Source organism: Hirundo rustica, chromosome 3 (genome assembly GCF_015227805.2).
Source record: "Hirundo rustica isolate bHirRus1 chromosome 3, bHirRus1.pri.v3, whole genome shotgun sequence".
Lineage (NCBI taxonomy): Eukaryota > Metazoa > Chordata > Aves > Passeriformes > Hirundinidae > Hirundo > Hirundo rustica.
Genome location: NC_053452.1, coordinates 84,516,758 through 84,532,513, shown reverse-complemented (window position 1 = coordinate 84,532,513; position 15,756 = coordinate 84,516,758). Strand labels below are relative to the sequence as shown.

At 42.0% G+C, this 15,756-nt stretch overlaps 1 protein-coding gene across 5 annotated transcripts in view; it reads left to right on the top strand.

The window, feature by feature from the left end:
• The first annotated feature begins 536 nt into the window (after positions 1 to 536).
• The window catches only part of MYO6 (myosin VI), a 103,301-nt gene continuing 88,081 nt past the window's right edge, over positions 537 to 15,756 (top strand). For all 5 annotated transcript variants that reach the window (XM_040058397.1, XM_040058395.1, XM_040058394.1 and 2 more), the window contains exon 1: positions 537 to 615. The gene's annotated coding sequence lies outside the window, so the exon portion shown is untranslated. The remainder of the gene's footprint in view (positions 616 to 15,756) is intronic.

The window sequence follows — 15,756 nt, the reverse complement described above, 5'->3', positions numbered from 1 at the left end:
GGCTGGCGCTGGGCTGCCTTGCAGGAGGTACAGGGGGCACAGGGCCGGGGCAGGCGATGCTGCTCTGCCACTCAGCAGCGGGTACGACCATCGCTGCTCCCACCCGTGTGACATCCGCCAAGGCAGGACACTGGGGACCAAACTGAAAAACAAAACAAAACAAAAAACTTGCAAGGTTTGTGCAGAAGGAGAGCCGCCACCTGCTCGGTACCTTTCTTTATAGGGCGATGGTCAGTAAAGAAAAAGCTCTCAAACGACCCTTTATGTAACCGCGTCGATAAAAATAAAGGAAGAGGCCCAACTCACACAAAATAACCACGGGCCAGCCCCTCAGCACCATCTCCACCGCGGAGGGCGCGGGCTCGGGGCGCCGCTGTGCCGGGGCTCCCCGTCAGGCGATCCCTGCGCGGAGAGAAGGCCGGGCCGCGTCCCCAGCCGCCCCCGCCCCCGCCGGCGCTGCCCCCGCCCCCGTCCGGCCCTGTGGCGGTGACGTCCCGGGCCGGGCCGGGCCGTGCCGGGCGGCGGGGGCGGCGCAGAGCAGCGCAGCGGCGGCGGCAGGGCTGGCAGCGAGCGGGGCGCCGAGCGCAGCACCGCCACCACCGCCTCCATCAGCAGGTAAGGACGCGGCCTCTCGGCCTCCGCCGCCCCCTGCTACCCCCGGCGGGAGGCGCCGGCCCCCGGCCTGGCCGCGGCGCTGCCCCGGGCTGCCCCCGCCGCCCCTACCGCCCGGGCAGGTGCGATCGCGGCGGGCGAGGCGAGGGCCCGGCCCGCGGCGGGCGAGCGCTCCGGCCAGCACCGCGGGACCGACCTGCCCGAGCTTCCCAGGGAAGTGCGGTCAGAATCCCCCTGCGCTGTGCTTGACTTCCTTAAATTGACTGTCATGGAAATTCTTCCCCTTGTGGGCTTGTTTGGGCTTTTTTAGTATCAGCCTCAGTGAGATCCCATCCCTGCGGAGTTACAGTTGAGCTCCCCTCCTTGCTTCAGAAACATTTCCATGCTGGTGGGATTGTCCTTGTAAGAGAAAATTTTTACAGCCTTTACTGGCCGAACACAGGATGACTGGTAGTTCAGTGGAAAAACGTCTTCTGGAGTATTTCTGCCTGAAGTACTTTTGCAGGCTGCGGTTTGGAGAGGAGTGTGTGTCACTGTGATGTACAACTAAAACCCAATACTCTATTCCTGTATCTTGCATTCATTACTGAATAGGAAAACTTAAAAGGGTTAGTCCCCTTAATGGTTTAGAATACGTCTTGCAGTGCGGGAAATACATTGTTGGTGCCTGTCTAATACTTGGCTCTCAGGTTCTGAACTAGTAAATGCCACCAGAGGCCTGCAGGATGGAGGTAGCTGAGCTAATAGATGGCTGGTTCTGGAAAAGGAAGGTTGTTATCTGTTGTTTCAGCGAATACGGCTGACTGTCAGCCCCGTTTTTACGTGCAGAGAAGTGTAAGTATATCGTGACTTGTGCCCTAGGGTGCTCCCGGAGGGAACAGACCTTTGAGGCGACCTAATTCCTTACAGTTCACTTGGCATCGCCGGGCTGCGCGGCGGCCTATGGACTGGGTTCACAGCCATCGAGTACAAAGGCTGGCCGCGGGACTGAGCCTTCCTTCTGTTCCGAGTGTGACAAATTAACAGGGTGGAGATGAACTCGTGAGTTAAATGTCACCCTCCCGTTTAAACTTTATTTTTAGTGAAAAAAAGCCTAACGAAAATAGAAATCTTTTAGTTTTAATTTTTAAATTGTTAATTGTGAAAATTTAGGAGTATAAGCAAATGTCTTGCAGTATTTGTTTAAATATAATAAAGCTGTTAACGCACAAGTTAACTCTTAAATGTATGGTTTATAAAATAACTGCAAAAGAAAGATCCCAGTGCTGTTGAGGTGGGAGAGTAAATACCAGAATTATCAAAGCACAAGTTCCAAACCTTTTTGATGTTGCTTATAATTACATAGAAATTAAGATTTAGCCTGACAGTTTTTTTAGTGGATGCGTTTTTAATGTGTCTCAGTTAATAAACTATTTAGTGAAGGCGCAGTTATGCCTTTGACTGTTAAACTATAAAGCCAGTAATGCAAACATAAAGGCAGTAAACTTTCCTTGGAGGCTGAATAGCTTTCTGAATTAAAACCATGTCAGTATTAGTTTGCAGAAATTCTAAGTTGAACTAATTTCCCCACCCCCATTATTTCTAGTCAGAGGGGGCATTCCTCTATAATCTGCACTAAGTACTGTGTCCTTCAGCCTCGGGCACTGCCATGTGCCTTTGTTTTGATAATGGGTCAGTATTTTGACCCATTAACAATAATGTTCTCATAAGGAAGGTGAAATAGTGCTTCCTTGTGCCTGGTCTGCTAGCGTGGAGAAGGCTTTGTGACCCAGTCTGACCTTTGTATTGTTGTGGTATTTGATAACACTGGTCTGAGGAAAGATTTCAGGTTTTAGAAATTTTGACAGTCTTAAGAGTGATGTGACAAAGTTGAGTAGGGACTAACTTTTTATCAGTACAAAATGTGAAAGCATGCGATTAAGCTGGTAGGTTCAAAATGAACAAAAGGGGTGTGTTTTTGGTTTTGACCCAATGTGTGGTTAGTTAAGCTTTGGAAATCCTTTCTGAAACATGGGGATATTGAAAGTTTACAGGGACTTGAAAAGCAGCTGTACAAATTAATGGAAGAAAAACCCAGTAAGTTTGGCTTGTGCGGAGTACCTGAGATAGCTCAGGGAGTCACCAAGCTGGGCACAGAGCTGGGACAACACACTGGGAAAGTACTGACAATTATTTATCAAATTATTATATTTATTTCAGGCATTGACATAAGTGCAGACAGCAGACCTGCTGTCTGACCCAGTGGGGCTGCTCTTAGGAAAATTGTTCAACTGAAGTAAGTTTTTGGGAAAGCTGAACCAAAGGGACCAGGTCTAGAGATAACAACTAGGTGATAATTCCCAGGAAATGATTATGAGTCACCATCAGACATCAGCTGAAGTGGTTCTGGGGGCAGTTCTGGCACCTTTTTACTTGTTGACATTGATGTCTTTGATTGGCACAGAATTGGCACAAAATGCGAAGGAGACTTGAGTAGAGCTTTCAGATTGTGTTTTTGATGCTCTGCTTTGGAGGACAAGAGGTTTCTGATCAGTTTGAAGGCAGTATTTGAGTACAAGATATTATTTTCTGAAAGAAGATCCTGTAATGCAGATGGGTAAAATCAACTTGGCAGCAGCGCCATGGCAGCCGATCTGAGGGTTATGTGGGATCACAAGAGGCACAGGGATGCAGTACTGTTGAAGTTCAGCATATAGCTTTTCGTGCTAGTGCAGCTTAAGTTAACAGAATAATGTGTCCAGTTTTGGCCACAGCCTGAAAGGTAAATTCAAATATCTCCATCTACCAGAAATGGTCACGAGGGCTTAGGAAGGTTTTGGAAAATGTATCTGCAGAGAATATGTGTGCTTGGAAAGTGTGTTCCACAAAGCTAGGCAAGCTCATTTCCAGCAGAAAGAGATGAAATGAGGGGACAGGAAGATGCTGGAGTATTAAAATTAGTGAGAAGTGGTCTGTGTTCTTCTGTCAGTGACTGTGTAGAATAAGTTGAAACTAGTTTGCACCAAAGACTTGATGAAGTTCTTAAAATCTGTTATGCCTTAGGGAAAGTTGAAAGAAACTAACATCGTGCAATCTCATTTCTGCAAAGGTTTTTGAAAGTCAAGTAGGATTTTTGTTAAGGATATATTAAAAATATTCCTCAAAACTGTTTTACTTGTTCTCATGCAGGGGCTTGAGCTTGATGATTTCTTCAGGTGCTGTCTGTATTTGGGCTTAAGTTTATGTGGAAAAAAGCAATTCCAGTCATCAAAAGATGAACAGTTTCTTCGATAAAGTCCTATAATCTTTCAGTTGCTGGTCATCTCATGTTACAGCTTAAGGCATTTGGCTTTAAAATAATTAGTATTGAGGCAAACTACTGCATTTGACAGCAAAATGTTGTGGTTTAGGAGTATAGCCTGTAATACTGTAGGAAATGTAGGTGTACAACCATACTGTGAATTAAACCAGGAAAAGCATAGGGATGAAACCTGAGGTGTTCATCATCTACTCTAGAATATACTGTGTATGGCTTCATAACTTGTGTCCTAGTGTTACAGCCTGGTTGGTTCTGAAACAATTTTAAAAAAGACTTTTCTGAAGTCCTAATTTAAAAAAAACCCCAAGAAGTTGCCAAATATCATATGTTTCTCATTTTGTTTCCACTTTTTAAAGTATGGTCAGGAGTTTTAAAATGGCAACATTTTAACATAGCTTGTCATCTATTTAAGTTTCTACTTTGTTATTTCTTGGAATGGCTGACTGTCTTAGGTTTGTAGTAAATACTAGTTACAGTGACTTGTGTTACTGAACTATTGATAGATACTATATCAATATAGAGAACACAGAAAAATGTAGTTTTTGAACTGATGGCTGTGGATGAATCTTTCCCTCCCCTCCAAAAACCCCAACAAAACAGCAGTTTTGCAAAGCTGAACAAGAAGCATCAGCAGCCTTCATGGTTTTTACTAGGGCTCTGATGTCAAGAAAAGGGCAGATAAATTCATGAGTACTTTAGTCTCTGGTAGAATGATTTCTGTAATAACCATATAAATTTAATGTATGTATTTTATTGGGGAAAGCATGCTAAAGCTGTCTTTTGATAAGTGACCATCTTAGAATGCCTGTTCAAAAAACCTGATTTAGCCAAAGCAAGTTCTTGGGGTTTTGTTGTTGTTGTTGTTATTGAGCTGTGTGCAGAAACAGAGCAGAGGGTGATGAGGCTGAGAAGGGCTGGGTCTGTTCAGTCCTGCTGCTGTGCCGTGGTGCTGCAGCTCCAAGACAAAGCCTCTTGCCATCTGTGGACAGCATAGCCTGGCCTTGAAAAGGTGGTTTGCGACTCCTTGGTGCACCTACACATGCTGACTTCTTTCTGCTGAAAAGGGAGTTGCAGCCAGATGACATTTCACCTGCAGATACAGTGCTGGCTGCTGCTCCTGTAGGCATGTGTGAGCTAAATTGCAGCTACTGTCAGTAGCAGGGCATGCATGAATGCTTGATTAAGTGTGGGTTGGTGTCTGGCTGCTGTGGCTGTGCTGCAAGTCATACCCAGGCATTGTGTCACTCCCGAAGCACTTCTGTCAAACCAAGGGACCTTCCTCATATGGTGAATGCTTCTCCCTCTGCAGCTGTGTGGATTAAGGACAGTTTCTGCTTGCTCCAGGGAATGAGAGATGGATGAGGCATCTGGAATTAAACTTCACTTTTTTGTATGCACAGCTTGGGGCACTGCTGCTGAGTAGAATGTGGCCAGTCTCCAAACTGAGATCCGGTCCTGGCAGTGTCAAATGGAGATACCTTGAGCACTACCAGAACTGGGGTGGCCACATCCGTATGTGTATCTTTTAGGGCTTGATCTACTCTCAGAGAAATTAAAGAGAAGTTCTCAATCTTGAGCTGAAAGTTTGAATGAATTTGTAAATGCTCAACAGAAGGCCTTATTTATCATAAAAGTAAACTTTTTTTCTTTTTTATGCAACATCTCTTAAGAGAGCCTGCTGAATTTATTTTGCAAAGGCAGTTAAACAGACAATTAAATTAAGAGTATTATTTACATAGTGGATAATTGTTTCACGAGCAAATTTGTTTTCCTTGTAATTAACAAGACTTAGCGGACTGATTCGAAATTCCTGGAGAAAAAAAAAAGAGAAGTAGAGAATTTTACAAAGCCAGTTGTTCACAAAAACCTCTTCAATATTAGCAAGATCTCTGGCTGTATTTTACAAAAATAGCAGCAACTTTCTGAATTATATCTAAATGTTTCTATGGATCCTTCAGGCCTGAGCTGAAGCCATGGAAATATTGTCGCTTTTTACATTTTGAGCAGGTTCAGATTTGTGTGGTTCAGAGCTCCATCCTTCTCATTTGCTGTATTATCTTTGTTGCCATGCGCTCAACAAGGTTTTGATCGTGTCAGGTGTATTCTCAGTGTTCCAGATCCAAAGGAGCCCATCTGTAAGGTGATACTGTAGTAGCTGTGTTTAGGAAGAGGCTGCCTGTGGGAGGACAGCATGTCCTTCTCCAGTCCTTAGGCGTAACCTGCGCAGGAGGTCATGCCTGTGCTGGGCTGATGACACCCCCTTCCAAGTTCTCATCTGTGCTTTGCTCTTTCCTGATTCTTCAAGTGCAGTCCATCACAGCTGCCCTGTAGTGGGGGAATTGATAGCGATAAAACTCTTTCACCAAGTCCTCGGTGCCAAAGATAGACAGTTTTGCTGTGTCTCCTTTTGTCTTGTTGGGGTGAGCGATGTGTGCAGGCACACCAAACCTGCTTATTGTGGCACTCTGCTTGTTTTATGGGAGGCATTGGAGAGTTTTGGGGGTGGGTGCTCTGTAGCTGCTCATCCAATTCAAGGTTTAGCAAGGTGAGTGGTAAGGTTTTGTGATGTTGGCCTTGCTTATGTACTGCAAAGTTTCCAGGACAGTGAGCAGAGCATTCAGGAATGAAGAATCTGACAAACATTTTTGATGACTTCAATGTTAACAATTCTGTTGGGTTGCTGTTTTGTGAGCAGTTGGGCTGAGATAGTTGACTGCTGGACCCTGAAAGGAGAAAATCTTAATGGTTGCATCTTCTTTGTCCTTCCCAGCAGTGTGGTGGATGGTCATGGTGCTCCTTCACACCTCGGTGCAAACTCCTGGCTCTGCAGAAAGCAACAAATCCCACCACCTCTCTCTTCTGTGCTGCAGGGGTAGAGCAGCAGAGATGAGGGGAGGCAGATGGGGGCTGATAAGTCATTCCCACTCAGCTCTCCCTCTCTCAGGAAGCCACAAACTACTGCAGTCTCTTAGACCTGTGTAACCTTCATTGCCTCTACCCAAAGTTAGACAAATGCCTCCAGTGCCCTTCACAGAGAGAACTATAGACATAAAGAGTATATGTAGGGAATTTAATGGAATCATAGAATCACAAAAGGGCCTGGGTCAGAGAAGACCCTAAAGGTGATTTAGTTCCACCCTTGCTGTGGGCAGGGATACCCAGGCACAGTGACGCACAAGGACAGAGTCATAGAGTAGGATGGGAGAGGATTGTAAAAGATCCTGGACTTCAGAGGGCCCTAGGATAATATGGACTTTTATTACCGTGTAAAGATAAAGACACTTTGGTTTAGTACATGTGGTGGTTTTGAGGGTGAAAACGAGTTTATTTTGGGGTTGGGGGTTTTTTTGCACCTTTTTGTTACATGGAATCCTTTACAAAGATAGGAAAACTGGTGATATAAATTGTCATCTCATTTTCTAGGTTCCTATTGAGTTATTTTTTCAGTGTTTGCCAATTGCTTTAAAGCCTTGGCAGTGCTTATGCAGGCAGCCTTTATAGCAGGTGCTTGTGTACATAAATGGCATTCTGCAGTGAATTCTCTCTGCTGTGCAGCAAAGAGTGTTACTTATGTGAACATGCCAGGAATGGTGCTGTTTCTCCTTCTCTCATACTTGTTGACTTGCTTTTCAATGTGTGTACTGCTGGGCCTGTCAGTCCTCCTCTTCCGATTTTTTCCCAAAATAGAGCCTCTAATGGTTTTTACAGATTTTAGTAGCTGATCTTCTTTTGGCTGTGGTTCAGAGCATTGCTTCAAATTTCAAAGTTCTTGGGAAACAAGAGAGGTTGGCGTAGTTGTGTTGAATTGGAGCTGTTGGGAACAAAGCTCTCTCGTTTCTTCGGTGCACATGAGGTTTTGCAAACAGTGGGATGACCTCTTTCTTAGGTTGTCATCCCATTACAGTACTCTTGCACCTTCTCAAACACCTGAAATTAGTTGTGGTCAGACACTTAATCTTCGATTATTTGGACCTTGAGATAGTGTTTGGTTCACTGCTTGAATGTCCTCTCTTAAAATTTTTTCTCTTTGGGTATTTGGGCACGCACCATGGGCTTTTGAAAAAGTCTTACATCTTAGTGTTTTTTTAGATCATTTACTCAAGAACAAATTTTAAGCTTTGTTTAGGGGAAGGATGTTTTTTTGAAATACCTTATGTGTCATATTATGATGGTAACCTGAAACAAATTTTAGATCTTGTTTTATGTTTTGCTGTAAAGTTCTACATCCTTTCAAAGGAAAAAGATTATTTCTTACTGACCCGGGGAGAGGAATATTAGCCATGAAGTTTCTTAGCCTTTTATCATTCTGTACAAGTCATGTCTTGCTCAAAAGGTCAACACCCACAGAACATGTTTTTTTACTGTTCAGTGGTCTGAGTAGCTGCTTTTCTTGTGGCTGCTTTTCTTTCCTATTGTCAATGAACATGCAGTCTTTTGATGATATGACATCTGATGCTATGAAGATTTCAGGGTTATGTGCTAAATTGTGTATATTCAACACCAAAGCAGCAGTGGCAAACATAAATAATGTGTTGACCATATACTCTTACAGATTATTCTCTTTCAGTTTAAATCCTTGCAGCTTTTTCCAGTTTTGCATACATGTATGCAGTTTTGTGAAATATTACATCAGATTTCTTTTAACTTGGAACTAAAAATTGGTTATTTTAGCAAGTATTGGAGGGAGTTTAGCTTCTTTATTTCTGTTGCCAGAGTTCTATGTCTGTTTATATAGTAGTCAGCCTAGCAGGGGTTATAATATATAAAGTTGGTTCACTTTTTTTTTTTTTTTTTTTTTTTTTTTAAATTGCCCTTTGCAGCTTCTGTTACAGTCTGGGATCAGTTATTATCTCTTTGGGGAGTGATTTTTTTTTTAATGACTTAAAAACTGCAGTTATATTATTTTCTGATTTTTGTTTATTTTTGTTTAATAAAAGCTTCAGATTTTGGGTGAGTAATAAGTACTGACTGCTTGAGTACATAGGATGGAAGTGGAAATTTATATGGCTTAAAAAACCCCCCCAAAACAGCTGTTTGAGATGAGTTGTTTTCAGTATTAATCCCGTCTCTTTACAAATCCTTTTGGGAGAGAGGAGGGCAGACAAAAGGCACTTCATGTCACTGGTGTGTTTACTGAGTGACTGCTGCTTTAGCCCGAGGGAGGAGGTGGAAGCAGGGGAACGGGAAACTACTGGGAAGGAGAAGAGTATTTTGAGGTGAGCTCCTACTTAAGAAACACATAAAGGCTGAAAGGCGATGCCAAGGTGGGAAAGTTCAAGGAGCTGAGATGATCAAAGGGACCCTAGCAAGAGGAAACACTTGAAGATTGTAGTAGAAGAAAAATGCTGCTTTATTTTTGTGCAAAATAGGTTAGCATTGGGGGCTGCCCTTCCTACCATACCTGGGCAGAACTTTGACCATGTTTTTCTCATCAAAGGTAGGAGGCTGCCTGATCCCTGTACATGTCCAGGCACTGACCCTGGGTGTGCCTGCTCTAGGTGTAAGACCACGAGGCCTTGCAATTTGGGCTAAGTATTTCACCCCAAGACAGGTAAAGATTTTGGAGTGACATCTGAAGGTGTGCTAAGGTGTGGTTAGTGGTAATTAATGAATGCTAATTGGCTTATAGTTTTTCTAGGACTCAGCATGTTCTCTCTAGCAGCTTCTTATTTCCATTGGTCATCTTGTTGAAAATGTCCAAGTAGTTTTTTAAGGGATCCAGGTAAGACAGGAGCCTTCTCAAAAGGAGCTGTTACTTCCTCCACTGTACATATTTAAGGGAGAAATTTGAATGGGCAAAATGCAGCTGTGTGTGTGGCTGCTGTGGCTTTGTTTTTTCAGTTTGATCAGCTGCTTAATTTTAAATTCATGGCCTAATTTTGTGAGGAGCATTTTATAGGCAGGCAAATCCACAAAACTCTAACCAATAATCTCCAGTCTGATAATGAAGGAGGCACATCTGTGTGAGGAACACTTTCTTCCCAAGTGTTTATTTTTTTTCAGGCTTTTGTGTAAGGAAAAGCTGTGTAACTGTCACACGTGTAAAGATAGAGGATGAGTTGAATGTGAAGTAATAGCCATATTTTCAGAAAAAACAATTTTATGCTGTGAGAAATTACCCTTATAATATTAGCAAGCATTTAAACAATGTTTGCTGGTTGGTGAGGGTGCTATTTATTTTTGAAGCTTGTGTTTTAGCAGACTTCAAGTTACTACTGTTGAAAAACAAGGATGATTTTTTCCCTTTTTTCTGTCAAATCACTTTCCTCACACATCTCCTGCAAGTGTGCGGACTATGCTGCATTTCTAGCATGAGCTAAAAGCTGGTACTAATACCTAGGGACGTAAAGGAAAACAATTGTGCCTTCTCTATTATTATATTCCTGTCAAGGTCTTTGCATCTGTTTCATACTGACAAGAAGAAAACATGGGAGGAGAATGAAGGGTTTTTAGAAGTCTTCCCTTAGCTGAGGAGCGTTTCCCCTTTTTCAGGTACCAGGCTGTCTTCCAAGGGCTTCCACCCAGCTGGGACAGGAGTGGCGTGGTGTGGAGCTTGGGCACTGCAGGCTATAGCAAGTAATGGGATGCAGCCCTTGGTTCAGTGATAGCTGATACCGCCTCTTTGCACTGTTGCATGTAATGCAGTCAAATTTTGACCCAGATGCATGCGATAGCATTCATTTGGAGTTCTGCGGAGTGTAGAACATAATGACTGCTCCAGTGGATGTCGTTAGCCTATCACCTGGATTGACTTCCTGGGTTGCCTCGTGTCTTGCCCGTCATTCATCTGCCTGGATCGCTGTGGTGCAATTTGGATCCTTGGTGGTGCTTCATGTTTGTTGATGGTTTCACAACGTGCCTCCCTCTGGATTTGACTTCTTTTTTCAGGATCAGCTGCTGCCCCTAAAGAATCCCTGTGTAAGTTATTCTCAGGACACATCCCTTTTTTAAATTTTTTTTTTTTTTTTTTTTTCATTTATGTTACACTACTTCCAGGATATCCTGCCTTTTGTGCTTCACGACTTGCTGGCAGTGGGAAGGATTTACATGGCGTCAGTCCTACAGATGAGCATGCAGCTTCTCATGCTCTTTGTCAACTGCCTTTACCAAGACAGATTGCAAATGGAGTTTGTACAACAGAGCAAGTAAAACTGGCTGCATCACTGTGGTTTTCTGAGGATGAAAGAGATGTTGGCTTTTGCTTTACTTATCAGCCAGGCTTGGTGTCTAGTCGAAAGAGTAGTAGAGAGATGCGGGGCAGAACATCTGGTAGAAGCAGAATTTGAAGACTGGGAGCAGAGTTTAATCAAAATCTGTGTTTTCTTTGTTTTCTGCCTTCCCTAGTGGAGAATGACCAGTGTTATACCAGTTAGCACTGGATTGGGAATGGCTGTAATTACTTGAAAGCTGTCAACCTGCAGTTAACCCTGCTCATCAGGCTGAGGTGTGGAGAGTGATGTGGAGGACACATTTGCTGCAGGGAACATTCCTGTCATGGCAAGCTTTGCTCACATGTGCCCAGCACTGCCTGGGAAGCCCTGCAGTAGAATGTGCTGGCTCTCCATGTGTGTCTGTGGGAAGGAATACTTTGTGTTGTTGCAGTCTGAGTTCCTGCTCTGCTGGGAACTCCTTTGGCTTTTCATAGTGGTCTTTGCACCAGATGGTAACAGACTGAGCTTCTTCTGGGTCAGCAAAGCCCCTTGTCTCCATGCCAAGAGCACTCTCACAAAGAAAGCCCTATGTCTTTTACCTCCTAAAATGCATTCATTACATTTCTGGATCAAAGCAGCAGTCAGTCTTCCTGTTTTGAAAAAAATGGAAGTGGGCAGAATACTGTTGCTTTGAGATGAAGATCAGCATTTCAGGCTAATTTTAGGTACAACTTAATGTATAAGGAGGAGGCAGTTTAGAGTAGAAGGGCTCGACAAGGGGAGTAACTACCAGACATCCAAAATTATGAGTGCTGGTGTTGAGCAGTGTGGTGTAGGCAGAAGCAGCCACATGGGAAAGCATGATCTGGAGCAGTGGTTGCTGAGCTGGGTGCATGCTGGACAGAGGAGGCTGAGCAGATGTGATTGACCTTCCAGGCAGAGCCTTGCTGGCTGGCCGGGCTCAGAAGCAAGCTCCACTGGCAGAATGGGCAGCTCTGGGCCTCTTGTGTTGCCCAAAACAAAAAGCAGTCCCCAGAACATTGCAAGGAGTTTTTTTAGATGACAATTTTAACTCTAACTGAGAGTTTCTTTCTGAAAAGAAACGTTTTTTTAAAAAGAAGCATTTTGAGGCTGGGAGAAAAGATAAACAGAGGGATACCTAGAGAAAGGCGAGAAGCCAAGTATCAAAGAAGATGAAAATAATTCACTACAATCAAAGCTTATCTTTTATTCCACTGCTAAAATAGAAGAGCAGGTCAAGCAAAAAATCAGTCCCCTGTCCTGTATCTCCCTGATACTTTTCAGTTTAAATCTAGTTCAAGAGACCCTTAGTGGCGAAAGCTGCTGTAGTTATTAGAGCACTTCCTGGGTGGCTCAGCCTTCATCTCTGAAGCCACACCTGGTGTATTAGGGTTTCCTGTGCTGTTATTAGTGTTATGCTGGATATGTTTCCAGAATGCTGTCAAAATCTTCTGTATCAAAGGAGGATCATTACACAGAACAGGTTGCTGGATGTGTGGAGAAATTAGGTAAACTACAGCATCCAGTAAAACTTGAATGAGTTTTATAGGGTGGAAGCTGAAAAAGCAAATGCTTTTTTGATAACCTTTGAAATAAAATTGTGTTTCTCTCTTGTACTTGAATGTCAGTAACTTTTGCTAACGAGTCGCTTCTAAAAAAAATTTATTATTTTTTAACAGACATGCAGTGGTATTTTTATTTTAGGACATTTAGATTTGTATTCTTCACAGGTCATAACACTGGAAGTTAGCCAGCATGTTTCACCCTTTGTGTCTGAAGGCAGCATAGAAACTAGATGTGCAGGCATTTGAGAAGGCATTTGATTAATCTTGTTTCCTTTATTGTTCCCAAGTTGAGTTATTCAAGAGGCATGCAATTTTATTTATTTAATTATTTTTAAAGTTAGAATAAGCCATAATAACCAGCAAATTCTTTTCATTAATCACCCAAATAAAGCAGAAACTCTGAAAGCTGTGAATTTCCTCTGAACAAAGCCACTGATACCAAAATGCAATGTCATGGGTTTTATTTATTAATAGAAATAATAAGATAATTCTTCAGACCATGTGTCATTCAGTCAATAAAAGGAAGCACATACTTCACTGTAATTGAAGGCAGGTATGCTGCTGTGGAGGGTGGAACAGGACTCTTTGTAAAGAGAGGTGGAGTCTCCATTAAGGTGGTGTGACAAGGGTACTGATTCATATGTTGATGCATTTTGCAAAATAGGTCTGTTGGTTGTGTTTTGTTTTGGCTTTTTTTTTAGTTCAGTGGGTGAAAGTTGTGTCTTTGGGCTGCTCTGTACTACATTTTACTCTTTTTGAATTCAGTTCTTGAGTTCTTGCCTCAAGACTCCGTGTAGGTCACTGGGAGGTGGCTGAACCCCATGTGATTGTTGCTGTCTCAGCACCAAAGGAACTGGAGTTTTCTGGGTTCCCGAGGAAGCACCTGACTTGTAATAATTTTCCAAGATCTTCATCATACTTACATTCTACGTAATTGTTTCTTTTACACTGTTTTGTTTTTTTTCTAAGTTGACCTTAGAAGATCTCTAATCATATGATGATGTGAAACAACTGTACTTCAAAGCTCTTAGTTTTCTAGTTCCCATGAATAATTCAAAACCAAAAATTCATCCCCAAGGAGGACTTTTACTCTAGAAAGGAAATACAGGAAATCTGTGAGGAGTTTACTGTTAGCTTTCTCCTTCTCATCCAAGATGACACTCAGGTCATTCAATAGTGTGAAGAAATAGCCATCCTCAAAGTAGATTTGAAACATACCTATTCTCAAGGAGGAATTTGAATTAATCACATCTAACTTTGGTGTTGAATCCCTGATCATTGTAGCTTAAGCTCCTGTGGAGCTCAAATTTTGGGTGAAAGAAAATATATGGAAAAAATTACATAATCTATCTGAAATAAAGAATGTATTTGCTGGAATACAGGAAATGCTGAAGACTTCTACACTGGAGTTCTAAATAGAATTCTTGAGTGAACTTGCCTTGCTGCACTGTAGACCACAGGTCCAGGAAGCTGAAGAGGATGCTTTGTAAAGCCTTGAGAAGGGGAGCCATCAGGCTGTCTTGTTGTGGGTTCACTGATGATAAGTTTCACATGACCTGACAGTCTTTCCTTCAGTATCAGTACAGTCTCTTCTGCATTGCATTTCTCCTCATTTAAAAACTAGTTATGTATTAGTTTTCCATGAAAAAAAATCAGGGCCTGTTTTGTGGTTTGCTGTTTTGTAAGTAGCAGGGTGAGGTGCTTGTAAATCAGGAATGTGTCAATTAAATGTTTTTAACATGAGGACTTTGGACTGTGACTTTTTAAACTGTTTTCAAGTCACTTTGTGACTTTTTGAACTGTTTTCTAGGCTTTTTGATTGACCTAATTAACATTTCTGAGCCCATGGAATATCTGCAAATGCTGGAACCAGCCAAGAACAGACTCTGAAGTGTTTCTGTCAGATGGCATTAGTGCTTGACTATGGCTGTGTCTGTGTGTATATTTAAAAAAAACCCAAAGCAGTTGCTTTGCTCACTGGGTGTGACATCTTGCAAATCAGATAGAAAAATATTGAACTAGGAAGAAAAAAAAAAATCTAGTCTTAATTTAAAATCTGTGTTAATGATTAAAAGTAATTCTTCAAAATATTTTCAAAATTGTTCAAAATAGTTCTGTTTCTAGTCTATGTGGTCTCTGTTTCTGCTGGCTGTGTATTACAGCTTTTTCTGCTAGATTGAAGTTTTCTGTAGTTTGTTTTCCATGTAAATATTACATGTACTTAACCTGTCATTACACGATCCTTATAGTTTTTTATTTGGCAAAGAGTTGTGTAAAACCAGGTGGAACTTCTGTATGGCTGCACTGAGCATTCAGGGAAAGTTGTAAAGATGTAGGAGAGTGCAAGGAGATGTCTTGCCATAACCTTGGAAGAACAAAAGGATGTGTCTTTGAGGTTAGAAATTATTACTAATGTATTTCCAGTGGGAAGGATTTTGAAACTATTGATTTAGATTGTTCTAGAATTGGAGGAAGGCTTTAAAAATGCTGCTTTTGATCACAGAAGGTGTTAGAAAAAATATAAGAAGGTTTAAGTATCTTTGAAGCATGCTTAAGAACCATTTCATGTTATCCTCTTCTCTAATTGATTAACTGGAAAATAGGTTTAAATGTACCAAATAACAAAACCCATTGATTTCATAGCAACTGATCTGAAATGATCTAATTAAGTTAGGGTTTTCCTCTTCTGTCACCTGGGTGAACCTTAATGATGTATAGCAGATTGCATTAAATTTGGTTGTGCCTATTTCTTGGAAATAGTGTAGAGAAAATGAGAAATTTCTTCAAGAATGTCAATTAGATAAAAGTACTGACTGGAAATAATCTGTTTCATGCTTTCTGGTCCTTCTCACTCATACAGGCAAATCCATTTGATTACCTTTCTTGATGGTTTTGATATAGAGTGTATTGACTGCCCATGGTATGTATAGGCATGTAGCTGAGACATGGTTTGAACCTGTGATGTTAGTTTTGCTCATTAAAAAAACATTTAGTCTTTTTGATTTCGGTACCCCCTGAAATTTGTGCTGAGCACCATTCTGCTGAATTTCTGTCATAAATTTCATATGTGTGGGGTCTCTGAAATACCACTTTTTCTTAATCTTCTTTT